The 12,531-nt window shown below is 61.4% G+C and overlaps 12 non-coding genes across 12 annotated transcripts; all 12 read left to right on the top strand.

Annotated features, from left to right (window-relative positions):
• Positions 1-99: 99 nt before the first annotated feature.
• LOC142277474 (U1 spliceosomal RNA) lies at positions 100-263 on the top strand. The gene has a single exon (XR_012740627.1). It is a non-coding gene; the product is annotated as a U1 spliceosomal RNA (small nuclear RNA).
• Positions 264-1,184: 921 nt separating this feature from the next.
• LOC142277383 (U1 spliceosomal RNA) lies at positions 1,185-1,348 on the top strand. The gene has a single exon (XR_012740545.1). It is a non-coding gene; the product is annotated as a U1 spliceosomal RNA (small nuclear RNA).
• Positions 1,349-2,244: 896 nt separating this feature from the next.
• LOC142277382 (U1 spliceosomal RNA) lies at positions 2,245-2,408 on the top strand. The gene has a single exon (XR_012740544.1). It is a non-coding gene; the product is annotated as a U1 spliceosomal RNA (small nuclear RNA).
• A 910-nt stretch (positions 2,409-3,318) lies between these two features.
• Positions 3,319-3,482, top strand: LOC142277381 (U1 spliceosomal RNA). Its single transcript, XR_012740543.1, has one exon. It is a non-coding gene; the product is annotated as a U1 spliceosomal RNA (small nuclear RNA).
• Positions 3,483-4,382: 900 nt separating this feature from the next.
• LOC142277380 (U1 spliceosomal RNA) lies at positions 4,383-4,546 on the top strand. The gene has a single exon (XR_012740542.1). It is a non-coding gene; the product is annotated as a U1 spliceosomal RNA (small nuclear RNA).
• A 901-nt stretch (positions 4,547-5,447) lies between these two features.
• LOC142277379 (U1 spliceosomal RNA) lies at positions 5,448-5,611 on the top strand. The gene has a single exon (XR_012740541.1). It is a non-coding gene; the product is annotated as a U1 spliceosomal RNA (small nuclear RNA).
• Positions 5,612-6,521: 910 nt separating this feature from the next.
• On the top strand, positions 6,522-6,685 carry LOC142277377 (U1 spliceosomal RNA). Its single transcript, XR_012740540.1, has one exon. It is a non-coding gene; the product is annotated as a U1 spliceosomal RNA (small nuclear RNA).
• A 906-nt stretch (positions 6,686-7,591) lies between these two features.
• On the top strand, positions 7,592-7,755 carry LOC142277375 (U1 spliceosomal RNA). The gene has a single exon (XR_012740538.1). It is a non-coding gene; the product is annotated as a U1 spliceosomal RNA (small nuclear RNA).
• A 915-nt stretch (positions 7,756-8,670) lies between these two features.
• LOC142277483 (U1 spliceosomal RNA) lies at positions 8,671-8,834 on the top strand. The gene has a single exon (XR_012740635.1). It is a non-coding gene; the product is annotated as a U1 spliceosomal RNA (small nuclear RNA).
• Positions 8,835-9,736: 902 nt separating this feature from the next.
• Positions 9,737-9,900, top strand: LOC142277374 (U1 spliceosomal RNA). The gene has a single exon (XR_012740537.1). It is a non-coding gene; the product is annotated as a U1 spliceosomal RNA (small nuclear RNA).
• A 900-nt stretch (positions 9,901-10,800) lies between these two features.
• Positions 10,801-10,964, top strand: LOC142277373 (U1 spliceosomal RNA). Its single transcript, XR_012740536.1, has one exon. It is a non-coding gene; the product is annotated as a U1 spliceosomal RNA (small nuclear RNA).
• Positions 10,965-11,865: 901 nt separating this feature from the next.
• LOC142277372 (U1 spliceosomal RNA) lies at positions 11,866-12,029 on the top strand. Its single transcript, XR_012740535.1, has one exon. It is a non-coding gene; the product is annotated as a U1 spliceosomal RNA (small nuclear RNA).
• Positions 12,030-12,531: the final 502 nt, after the last annotated feature.

Here is a 12,531-nt window from a genome sequence, read left to right as displayed (position 1 = left end):
CTTTGGCCCCGGATCCCGCCTCACCCCACCGCCCGAGACTCCGCGATGTAGCGGGCCTGCGCCGGAGGGGCGCCCGTCGAGCCGGCGCGCTCCCAACTCATACTTACCTGGCAGGGGAGATACCATGATCACTAAGGTGGTTCTCCCAGGGTGAGGCTCATCCATTGCACTCCGGGTGTGCTGACCCCTGTGATTTCCCCAAATGCGGGAAACTCGACTGCATAATTTGTGGTAGTGGGGGACTGCGTTCGCGCTTTCCCCTGATTTGCTCTGGTCAAAGATAGACAGATACACGCTGCTGCTTGGGGGGCTCCACGAGCCAACAGGTGTGCGAGTCTCCTTTTGCTGCCTGCTGCGAGGGACTCTCAAGCAAGCACAGCCTGTTGGTGCCCCCTTGTGGCCCCATCTAGAAGCTGCCAAAGGGAAGCCGCTCGCTTTGCTGCTGGCTTTTGGTATCTGGGATTTGTTGTGAGCCTTTTTTAAAAGAGAGGAGGGGAGGGGAGGGGAGGGGAGGGGAGGGGAGGGGGGGGGTTCCTTCCTTGGTCTTTGTTTTTTCGTTTTCCTCTCTCCGTTTAAACCCTTAACTCTTGATTTGGCGTCCTGATATCTTTGCTTGGCTGCTTTGGACACACCGGCCGAGTTCCCCCTGGGCCCGCTGGCTGTGGATGCCTCCGCTGGTGTAGTGACAGGAATTGGCCTTTGGTTCAGCCGGGAGGGGAGCTTTGTAGCGAGCGCCAGCGGGCACGCTCCAAAGATGGCACTTGCGGCTGCAGCAGCAGGAAGTGCACGGCCGGGCCCTTTTTTGCGGCCGCCTGGTGGGGCTGCCGACGTTGAGCCTCCGACGCCGGGCCTCTTCCTGCCGCCCTGAGCGAGCAGCCGGAGCTGCAGCCTTCTGCCTGTTTACAGGCGTCGAACGCACGTTGGGCTCCGAAGCCGCCGCCCCGCTATGCAAATGACTCTGGCTTGCTGTGCATCTTGGACGACGGCCTTCGCCTTGAGCTTGGCCTGCCATGGGGGGGATGGAAGGGGTGTAGCCGGCTCCCAGGCTGCTGGCCTCGGTGGCACCCTCTCGAAGGAACGCCTGGCTTTGGCCCCGGATCCCGCCTCACCCCACCGCCCGAGACTCCGCGATGTAGCGGGCCTGCGCCGGAGGGGCGCCCGTCGAGCCGGCGCGCTCCCAACTCATACTTACCTGGCAGGGGAGATACCATGATCACTAAGGTGGTTCTCCCAGGGTGAGGCTCATCCATTGCACTCCGGGTGTGCTGACCCCTGCGATTTCCCCAAATGCGGGAAACTCGACTGCATAATTTGTGGTAGTGGGGGACTGCGTTCGCGCTTTCCCCTGATTTGCTCTGGTCAAAGATAGACAGATACACGCTGCTGCTTGGGGGGCTCCACGAGCCAACAGGTGTGCGAGTCTCCTTTTGCTGCCTGCTGCGAGGGACTCTCAAGCAAGCACAGCCTGTTGGTGCCCCCTTGTGGCCCCATCTAGAAGCTGCCAAAGGGAAGCCGCTCGCTTTGCTGCTGGCTTTTGGTATCTGGGATTTGTTGTGAGCCTTTTTTAAAAGAGAGGAGGGGAGGGGGGGGGTTCCTTCCTTGGTCTTTGTTTTTTCGTTTTCCTCTCTCCGTTTAAACCCTTAACTCTTGATTTGGCGTCCTGATATCTTTGCTTGGCTGCTTTGGACACACCGGCCGAGTTCCCCCTGGGCCCGCTGGCTGTGGATGCCTCCGCTGGTGTAGTGACAGGAATTGGCCTTTGGTTCAGCCGGGAGGGGAGCTTTGTAGCGAGCGCCAGCGGGCACGCTCCAAAGATGGCACTTGCGGCTGCAGCAGCAGGAAGTGCACGGCCGGGCCCTTTTTTGCGGCCGCCTGGTGGGGCTGCCGACGTTGAGCCTCCGACGCCGGGCCTCTTCCTGCCGCCCTGAGCGAGCAGCCGGAGCTGCAGCCTTCTGCCTGTTTACAGGCGTCGAACGCACGTTGGGCTCCGAAGCCGCCGCCCCGCTATGCAAATGACTCTGGCTTGCTGTGCATCTTGGACGACGGCCTTCGCCTTGAGCTTGGCCTGCCATGGGGGGGATGGAAGGGGTGTAGCCGGCTCCCAGGCTGCTGGCCTCGGTGGCACCCTCTCGAAGGAACGCCTGGCTTTGGCCCCGGATCCCGCCTCACCCCACCGCCCGAGACTCCGCGATGTAGCGGGCCTGCGCCGGAGGGGCGCCCGTCGAGCCGGCGCGCTCCCAACTCATACTTACCTGGCAGGGGAGATACCATGATCACTAAGGTGGTTCTCCCAGGGTGAGGCTCATCCATTGCACTCCGGGTGTGCTGACCCCTGCGATTTCCCCAAATGCGGGAAACTCGACTGCATAATTTGTGGTAGTGGGGGACTGCGTTCGCGCTTTCCCCTGATTTGCTCTGGTCAAAGATAGACAGATACACGCTGCTGCTTGGGGGGCTCCACGAGCCAACAGGTGTGCGAGTCTCCTTTTGCTGCCTGCTGCGAGGGACTCTCAAGCAAGCACAGCCTGTTGGTGCCCCCTTGTGGCCCCATCTAGAAGCTGCCAAAGGGAAGCCGCTCGCTTTGCTGCTGGCTTTTGGTATCTGGGATTTGTTGTGAGCCTTTTTTAAAAGAGAGGAGGGGAGGGGAGGGGAGGGGAGGGGGGGGTTCCTTCCTTGGTCTTTGTTTTTTCGTTTTCCTCTCTCCGTTTAAACCCTTAACTCTTGATTTGGCGTCCTGATATCTTTGCTTGGCTGCTTTGGACACACCGGCCGAGTTCCCCCTGGGCCCGCTGGCTGTGGATGCCTCCGCTGGTGTAGTGACAGGAATTGGCCTTTGGTTCAGCCGGGAGGGGAGCTTTGTAGCGAGCGCCAGCGGGCACGCTCCAAAGATGGCACTTGCGGCTGCAGCAGCAGGAAGTGCACGGCCGGGCCCTTTTTTGCGGCCGCCTGGTGGGGCTGCCGACGTTGAGCCTCCGACGCCGGGCCTCTTCCTGCCGCCCTGAGCGAGCAGCCGGAGCTGCAGCCTTCTGCCTGTTTACAGGCGTCGAACGCACGTTGGGCTCCGAAGCCGCCGCCCCGCTATGCAAATGACTCTGGCTTGCTGTGCATCTTGGACGACGGCCTTCGCCTTGAGCTTGGCCTGCCATGGGGGGGATGGAAGGGGTGTAGCCGGCTCCCAGGCTGCTGGCCTCGGTGGCACCCTCTCGAAGGAACGCCTGGCTTTGGCCCCGGATCCCGCCTCACCCCACCGCCCGAGACTCCGCGATGTAGCGGGCCTGCGCCGGAGGGGCGCCCGTCGAGCCGGCGCGCTCCCAACTCATACTTACCTGGCAGGGGAGATACCATGATCACTAAGGTGGTTCTCCCAGGGTGAGGCTCATCCATTGCACTCCGGGTGTGCTGACCCCTGCGATTTCCCCAAATGCGGGAAACTCGACTGCATAATTTGTGGTAGTGGGGGACTGCGTTCGCGCTTTCCCCTGATTTGCTCTGGTCAAAGATAGACAGATACACGCTGCTGCTTGGGGGGCTCCACGAGCCAACAGGTGTGCGAGTCTCCTTTTGCTGCCTGCTGCGAGGGACTCTCAAGCAAGCACAGCCTGTTGGTGCCCCCTTGTGGCCCCATCTAGAAGCTGCCAAAGGGAAGCCGCTCGCTTTGCTGCTGGCTTTTGGTATCTGGGATTTGTTGTGAGCCTTTTTTAAAAGAGAGGAGGGGAGGGGAGGGGGGGGTTCCTTCCTTGGTCTTTGTTTTTTCGTTTTCCTCTCTCCGTTTAAACCCTTAACTCTTGATTTGGCGTCCTGATATCTTTGCTTGGCTGCTTTGGACACACCGGCCGAGTTCCCCCTGGGCCCGCTGGCTGTGGATGCCTCCGCTGGTGTAGTGACAGGAATTGGCCTTTGGTTCAGCCGGGAGGGGAGCTTTGTAGCGAGCGCCAGCGGGCACGCTCCAAAGATGGCACTTGCGGCTGCAGCAGCAGGAAGTGCACGGCCGGGCCCTTTTTTGCGGCCGCCTGGTGGGGCTGCCGACGTTGAGCCTCCGACGCCGGGCCTCTTCCTGCCGCCCTGAGCGAGCAGCCGGAGCTGCAGCCTTCTGCCTGTTTACAGGCGTCGAACGCACGTTGGGCTCCGAAGCCGCCGCCCCGCTATGCAAATGACTCTGGCTTGCTGTGCATCTTGGACGACGGCCTTCGCCTTGAGCTTGGCCTGCCATGGGGGGGATGGAAGGGGTGTAGCCGGCTCCCAGGCTGCTGGCCTCGGTGGCACCCTCTCGAAGGAACGCCTGGCTTTGGCCCCGGATCCCGCCTCACCCCACCGCCGGAGACTCCGCGATGTAGCGGGCCTGCGCCGGAGGGGCGCCCGTCGAGCCGGCGCGCTCCCAACTCATACTTACCTGGCAGGGGAGATACCATGATCACTAAGGTGGTTCTCCCAGGGTGAGGCTCATCCATTGCACTCCGGGTGTGCTGACCCCTGCGATTTCCCCAAATGCGGGAAACTCGACTGCATAATTTGTGGTAGTGGGGGACTGCGTTCGCGCTTTCCCCTGATTTGCTCTGGTCAAAGATAGACAGATACACGCTGCTGCTTGGGGGGCTCCACGAGCCAACAGGTGTGCGAGTCTCCTTTTGCTGCCTGCTGCGAGGGACTCTCAAGCAAGCACAGCCTGTTGGTGCCCCCTTGTGGCCCCATCTAGAAGCTGCCAAAGGTAAGCCGCTCGCTTTGCTGCTGGCTTTTGGTATCTGGGATTTGTTGTGAGCCTTTTTTAAAAGAGAGGAGGGGAGGGGAGGGGGGGGGTTCCTTCCTTGGTCTTTGTTTTTTCGTTTTCCTCTCTCCGTTTAAACCCTTAACTCTTGATTTGGCGTCCTGATATCTTTGCTTGGCTGCTTTGGACACACCGGCCGAGTTCCCCCTGGGCCCGCTGGCTGTGGATGCCTCCGCTGGTGTAGTGACAGGAATTGGCCTTTGGTTCAGCCGGGAGGGGAGCTTTGTAGCGAGCGCCAGCGGGCACGCTCCAAAGATGGCACTTGCGGCTGCAGCAGCAGGAAGTGCACGGCCGGGCCCTTTTTTGCGGCCGCCTGGTGGGGCTGCCGACGTTGAGCCTCCGACGCCGGGCCTCTTCCTGCCGCCCTGAGCGAGCAGCCGGAGCTGCAGCCTTCTGCCTGTTTACAGGCGTCGAACGCACGTTGGGCTCCGAAGCCGCCGCCCCGCTATGCAAATGACTCTGGCTTGCTGTGCATCTTGGACGACGGCCTTCGCCTTGAGCTTGGCCTGCCATGGGGGGGATGGAAGGGGTGTAGCCGGCTCCCAGGCTGCTGGCCTCGGTGGCACCCTCTCGAAGGAACGCCTGGCTTTGGCCCCGGATCCCGCCTCACCCCACCGCCCGAGACTCCGCGATGTAGCGGGCCTGCGCCGGAGGGGCGCCCGTCGAGCCGGCGCGCTCCCAACTCATACTTACCTGGCAGGGGAGATACCATGATCACTAAGGTGGTTCTCCCAGGGTGAGGCTCATCCATTGCACTCCGGGTGTGCTGACCCCTGCGATTTCCCCAAATGCGGGAAACTCGACTGCATAATTTGTGGTAGTGGGGGACTGCGTTCGCGCTTTCCCCTGATTTGCTCTGGTCAAAGATAGACAGATACACGCTGCTGCTTGGGGGGCTCCACGAGCCAACAGGTGTGCGAGTCTCCTTTTGCTGCCTGCTGCGAGGGACTCTCAAGCAAGCACAGCCTGTTGGTGCCCCCTTGTGGCCCCATCTAGAAGCTGCCAAAGGGAAGCCGCTCGCTTTGCTGCTGGCTTTTGGTATCTGGGATTTGTTGTGAGCCTTTTTTAAAAGAGAGGAGGGGAGGGGAGGGGAGGGGAGGGGGGGGTTCCTTCCTTGGTCTTTGTTTTTTCGTTTTCCTCTCTCCGTTTAAACCCTTAACTCTTGATTTGGCGTCCTGATATCTTTGCTTGGCTGCTTTGGACACACCGGCCGAGTTCCCCCTGGGCCCGCTGGCTGTGGATGCCTCCGCTGGTGTAGTGACAGGAATTGGCCTTTGGTTCAGCCGGGAGGGGAGCTTTGTAGCGAGCGCCAGCGGGCACGCTCCAAAGATGGCACTTGCGGCTGCAGCAGCAGGAAGTGCACGGCCGGGCCCTTTTTTGCGGCCGCCTGGTGGGGCTGCCGACGTTGAGCCTCCGACGCCGGGCCTCTTCCTGCCGCCCTGAGCGAGCAGCCGGAGCTGCAGCCTTCTGCCTGTTTACAGGCGTCGAACGCACGTTGGACTCCGAAGCCGCCGCCCCGCTATGCAAATGACTCTGGCTTGCTGTGCATCTTGGACGACGGCCTTCGCCTTGAGCTTGGCCTGCCATGGGGGGGATGGAAGGGGTGTAGCCGGCTCCCAGGCTGCTGGCCTCGGTGGCACCCTCTCGAAGGAACGCCTGGCTTTGGCCCCGGATCCCGCCTCACCCCACCGCCCGAGACTCCGCGATGTAGCGGGCCTGCGCCGGAGGGGCGCCCGTCGAGCCGGCGCGCTCCCAACTCATACTTACCTGGCAGGGGAGATACCATGATCACTAAGGTGGTTCTCCCAGGGTGAGGCTCATCCATTGCACTCCGGGTGTGCTGACCCCTGCGATTTCCCCAAATGCGGGAAACTCGACTGCATAATTTGTGGTAGTGGGGGACTGCGTTCGCGCTTTCCCCTGATTTGCTCTGGTCAAAGATAGACAGATACACGCTGCTGCTTGGGGGGCTCCACGAGCCAACAGGTGTGCGAGTCTCCTTTTGCTGCCTGCTGCGAGGGACTCTCAAGCAAGCACAGCCTGTTGGTGCCCCCTTGTGGCCCCATCTAGAAGCTGCCAAAGGGAAGCCGCTCGCTTTGCTGCTGGCTTTTGGTATCTGGGATTTGTTGTGAGCCTTTTTTAAAAGAGAGGAGGGGAGGGGAGGGGAGGGGGGGGGTTCCTTCCTTGGTCTTTGTTTTTTCGTTTTCCTCTCTCCGTTTAAACCCTTAACTCTTGATTTGGCGTCCTGATATCTTTGCTTGGCTGCTTTGGACACACCGGCCGAGTTCCCCCTGGGCCCGCTGGCTGTGGATGCCTCCGCTGGTGTAGTGACAGGAATTGGCCTTTGGTTCAGCCGGGAGGGGAGCTTTGTAGCGAGCGCCAGCGGGCACGCTCCAAAGATGGCACTTGCGGCTGCAGCAGCAGGAAGTGCACGGCCGGGCCCTTTTTTGCGGCCGCCTGGTGGGGCTGCCGACGTTGAGCCTCCGACGCCGGGCCTCTTCCTGCCGCCCTGAGCGAGCAGCCGGAGCTGCAGCCTTCTGCCTGTTTACAGGCGTCGAACGCACGTTGGGCTCCGAAGCCGCCGCCCCGCTATGCAAATGACTCTGGCTTGCTGTGCATCTTGGACGACGGCCTTCGCCTTGAGCTTGGCCTGCCATGGGGGGGATGGAAGGGGTGTAGCCGGCTCCCAGGCTGCTGGCCTCGGTGGCACCCTCTCGAAGGAACGCCTGGCTTTGGCCCCGGATCCCGCCTCACCCCACCGCCCGAGACTCCGCGATGTAGCGGGCCTGCGCCGGAGGGGCGCCCGTCGAGCCGGCGCGCTCCCAACTCATACTTACCTGGCAGGGGAGATACCATGATCACTAAGGTGGTTCTCCCAGGGTGAGGCTCATCCATTGCACTCCGGGTGTGCTGACCCCTGCGATTTCCCCAAATGCGGGAAACTCGACTGCATAATTTGTGGTAGTGGGGGACTGCGTTCGCGCTTTCCCCTGATTTGCTCTGGTCAAAGATAGACAGATACACGCTGCTGCTTGGGGGGCTCCACGAGCCAACAGGTGTGCGAGTCTCCTTTTGCTGCCTGCTGCGAGGGACTCTCAAGCAAGCACAGCCTGTTGGTGCCCCCTTGTGGCCCCATCTAGAAGCTGCCAAAGGGAAGCCGCTCGCTTTGCTGCTGGCTTTTGGTATCTGGGATTTGTTGTGAGCCTTTTTTAAAAGAGAGGAGGGGAGGGGAGGGGAGGGGAGGGGAGGGGGGGGTTCCTTCCTTGGTCTTTGTTTTTTCGTTTTCCTCTCTCCGTTTAAACCCTTAACTCTTGATTTGGCGTCCTGATATCTTTGCTTGGCTGCTTTGGACACACCGGCCGAGTTCCCCCTGGGCCCGCTGGCTGTGGATGCCTCCGCTGGTGTAGTGACAGGAATTGGCCTTTGGTTCAGCCGGGAGGGGAGCTTTGTAGCGAGCGCCAGCGGGCACGCTCCAAAGATGGCACTTGCGGCTGCAGCAGCAGGAAGTGCACGGCCGGGCCCTTTTTTGCGGCCGCCTGGTGGGGCTGCCGACGTTGAGCCTCCGACGCCGGGCCTCTTCCTGCCGCCCTGAGCGAGCAGCCGGAGCTGCAGCCTTCTGCCTGTTTACAGGCGTCGAACGCACGTTGGGCTCCGAAGCCGCCGCCCCGCTATGCAAATGACTCTGGCTTGCTGTGCATCTTGGACGACGGCCTTCGCCTTGAGCTTGGCCTGCCATGGGGGGGATGGAAGGGGTGTAGCCGGCTCCCAGGCTGCTGGCCTCGGTGGCACCCTCTCGAAGGAACGCCTGGCTTTGGCCCCGGATCCCGCCTCACCCCACCGCCGGAGACTCCGCGATGTAGCGGGCCTGCGCCGGAGGGGCGCCCGTCGAGCCGGCGCGCTCCCAACTCATACTTACCTGGCAGGGGAGATACCATGATCACTAAGGTGGCTCTCCCAGGGTGAGGCTCATCCATTGCACTCCGGGTGTGCTGACCCCTGCGATTTCCCCAAATGCGGGAAACTCGACTGCATAATTTGTGGTAGTGGGGGACTGCGTTCGCGCTTTCCCCTGATTTGCTCTGGTCAAAGATAGACAGATACACGCTGCTGCTTGGGGGGCTCCACGAGCCAACAGGTGTGCGAGTCTCCTTTTGCTGCCTGCTGCGAGGGACTCTCAAGCAAGCACAGCCTGTTGGTGCCCCCTTGTGGCCCCATCTAGAAGCTGCCAAAGGGAAGCCGCTCGCTTTGCTGCTGGCTTTTGGTATCTGGGATTTGTTGTGAGCCTTTTTTAAAAGAGAGGAGGGGAGGGGAGGGGGGGGGTTCCTTCCTTGGTCTTTGTTTTTTCGTTTTCCTCTCTCCGTTTAAACCCTTAACTCTTGATTTGGCGTCCTGATATCTTTGCTTGGCTGCTTTGGACACACCGGCCGAGTTCCCCCTGGGCCCGCTGGCTGTGGATGCCTCCGCTGGTGTAGTGACAGGAATTGGCCTTTGGTTCAGCCGGGAGGGGAGCTTTGTAGCGAGCGCCAGCGGGCACGCTCCAAAGATGGCACTTGCGGCTGCAGCAGCAGGAAGTGCACGGCCGGGCCCTTTTTTGCGGCCGCCTGGTGGGGCTGCCGACGTTGAGCCTCCGACGCCGGGCCTCTTCCTGCCGCCCTGAGCGAGCAGCCGGAGCTGCAGCCTTCTGCCTGTTTACAGGCGTCGAACGCACGTTGGGCTCCGAAGCCGCCGCCCCGCTATGCAAATGACTCTGGCTTGCTGTGCATCTTGGACGACGGCCTTCGCCTTGAGCTTGGCCTGCCATGGGGGGGGATGGAAGGGGTGTAGCCGGCTCCCAGGCTGCTGGCCTCGGTGGCACCCTCTCGAAGGAACGCCTGGCTTTGGCCCTGGATCCCGCCTCACCCCACCGCCCGAGACTCCGCGATGTAGCGGGCCTGCGCCGGAGGGGCGCCCGTCGAGCCGGCGCGCTCCCAACTCATACTTACCTGGCAGGGGAGATACCATGATCACTAAGGTGGTTCTCCCAGGGTGAGGCTCATCCATTGCACTCCGGGTGTGCTGACCCCTGCGATTTCCCCAAATGCGGGAAACTCGACTGCATAATTTGTGGTAGTGGGGGACTGCGTTCGCGCTTTCCCCTGATTTGCTCTGGTCAAAGATAGACAGATACACGCTGCTGCTTGGGGGGCTCCACGAGCCAACAGGTGTGCGAGTCTCCTTTTGCTGCCTGCTGCGAGGGACTCTCAAGCAAGCACAGCCTGTTGGTGCCCCCTTGTGGCCCCATCTAGAAGCTGCCAAAGGGAAGCCGCTCGCTTTGCTGCTGGCTTTTGGTATCTGGGATTTGTTGTGAGCCTTTTTTAAAAGAGAGGAGGGGAGGGGAGGGGGGGGTTCCTTCCTTGGTCTTTGTTTTTTCGTTTTCCTCTCTCCGTTTAAACCCTTAACTCTTGATTTGGCGTCCTGATATCTTTGCTTGGCTGCTTTGGACACACCGGCCGAGTTCCCCCTGGGCCCGCTGGCTGTGGATGCCTCCGCTGGTGTAGTGACAGGAATTGGCCTTTGGTTCAGCCGGGAGGGGAGCTTTGTAGCGAGCGCCAGCGGGCACGCTCCAAAGATGGCACTTGCGGCTGCAGCAGCAGGAAGTGCACGGCCGGGCCCTTTTTTGCGGCCGCCTGGTGGGGCTGCCGACGTTGAGCCTCCGACGCCGGGCCTCTTCCTGCCGCCCTGAGCGAGCAGCCGGAGCTGCAGCCTTCTGCCTGTTTACAGGCGTCGAACGCACGTTGGACTCCGAAGCCGCCGCCCCGCTATGCAAATGACTCTGGCTTGCTGTGCATCTTGGACGACGGCCTTCGCCTTGAGCTTGGCCTGCCATGGGGGGGATGGAAGGGGTGTAGCCGGCTCCCAGGCTGCTGGCCTCGGTGGCACCCTCTCGAAGGAACGCCTGGCTTTGGCCCCGGATCCCGCCTCACCCCACCGCCCGAGACTCCGCGATGTAGCGGGCCTGCGCCGGAGGGGCGCCCGTCGAGCCGGCGCGCTCCCAACTCATACTTACCTGGCAGGGGAGATACCATGATCACTAAGGTGGTTCTCCCAGGGTGAGGCTCATCCATTGCACTCCGGGTGTGCTGACCCCTGCGATTTCCCCAAATGCGGGAAACTCGACTGCATAATTTGTGGTAGTGGGGGACTGCGTTCGCGCTTTCCCCTGATTTGCTCTGGTCAAAGATAGACAGATACACGCTGCTGCTTGGGGGGCTCCACGAGCCAACAGGTGTGCGAGTCTCCTTTTGCTGCCTGCTGCGAGGGACTCTCAAGCAAGCACAGCCTGTTGGTGCCCCCTTGTGGCCCCATCTAGAAGCTGCCAAAGGGAAGCCGCTCGCTTTGCTGCTGGCTTTTGGTATCTGGGATTTGTTGTGAGCCTTTTTTAAAAGAGAGGAGGGGAGGGGAGGGGGGGGGTTCCTTCCTTGGTCTTTGTTTTTTCGTTTTCCTCTCTCCGTTTAAACCCTTAACTCTTGATTTGGCGTCCTGATATCTTTGCTTGGCTGCTTTGGACACACCGGCCGAGTTCCCCCTGGGCCCGCTGGCTGTGGATGCCTCCGCTGGTGTAGTGACAGGAATTGGCCTTTGGTTCAGCCGGGAGGGGAGCTTTGTAGCGAGCGCCAGCGGGCACGCTCCAAAGATGGCACTTGCGGCTGCAGCAGCAGGAAGTGCACGGCCGGGCCCTTTTTTGCGGCCGCCTGGTGGGGCTGCCGACGTTGAGCCTCCGACGCCGGGCCTCTTCCTGCCGCCCTGAGCGAGCAGCCGGAGCTGCAGCCTTCTGCCTGTTTACAGGCGTCGAACGCACGTTGGGCTCCGAAGCCGCCGCCCCGCTATGCAAATGACTCTGGCTTGCTGTGCATCTTGGACGACGGCCTTCGCCTTGAGCTTGGCCTGCCATGGGGGGGATGGAAGGGGTGTAGCCGGCTCCCAGGCTGCTGGCCTCGGTGGCACCCTCTCGAAGGAACGCCTGGCTTTGGCCCCGGATCCCGCCTCACCCCACCGCCCGAGACTCCGCGATGTAGCGGGCCTGCGCCGGAGGGGCGCCCGTCGAGCCGGCGCGCAACCAACTCATACTTACCTGGCAGGGGAGATACCATGATCACTAAGGTGGTTCTCCCAGGGTGAGGCTCATCCATTGCACTCCGGGTGTGCTGACCCCTGCGATTTCCCCAAATGCGGGAAACTCGACTGCATAATTTGTGGTAGTGGGGGACTGCGTTCGCGCTTTCCCCTGATTTGCTCTGGTCAAAGATAGACAGATACACGCTGCTGCTTGGGGGGCTCCACGAGCCAACAGGTGTGCGAGTCTCCTTTTGCTGCCTGCTGCGAGGGACTCTCAAGCAAGCACAGCCTGTTGGTGCCCCCTTGTGGCCCCATCTAGAAGCTGCCAAAGGGAAGCCGCTCGCTTTGCTGCTGGCTTTTGGTATCTGGGATTTGTTGTGAGCCTTTTTTAAAAGAGAGGAGGGGAGGGGAGGGGGGGGTTCCTTCCTTGGTCTTTGTTTTTTCGTTTTCCTCTCTCCGTTTAAACCCTTAACTCTTGATTTGGCGTCCTGATATCTTTGCTTGGCTGCTTTGGACACACCGGCCGAGTTCCCCCTGGGCCCGCTGGCTGTGGATGCCTCCGCTGGTGTAGTGACAGGAATTGGCCTTTGGTTCAGCCGGGAGGGGAGCTTTGTAGCGAGCGCCAGCGGGCACGCTCCAAAGATGGCACTTGCGGCTGCAGCAGCAGGAAGTGC

This window comes from Anomaloglossus baeobatrachus, unplaced genomic scaffold (genome assembly GCF_048569485.1).
Source record: "Anomaloglossus baeobatrachus isolate aAnoBae1 unplaced genomic scaffold, aAnoBae1.hap1 Scaffold_410, whole genome shotgun sequence".
NCBI classification, from domain to species: domain Eukaryota; kingdom Metazoa; phylum Chordata; class Amphibia; order Anura; family Aromobatidae; genus Anomaloglossus; species Anomaloglossus baeobatrachus.
Note: the sequence above shows the minus strand (reverse complement) of the source record. Positions and strands in the feature narration are given on the sequence as shown.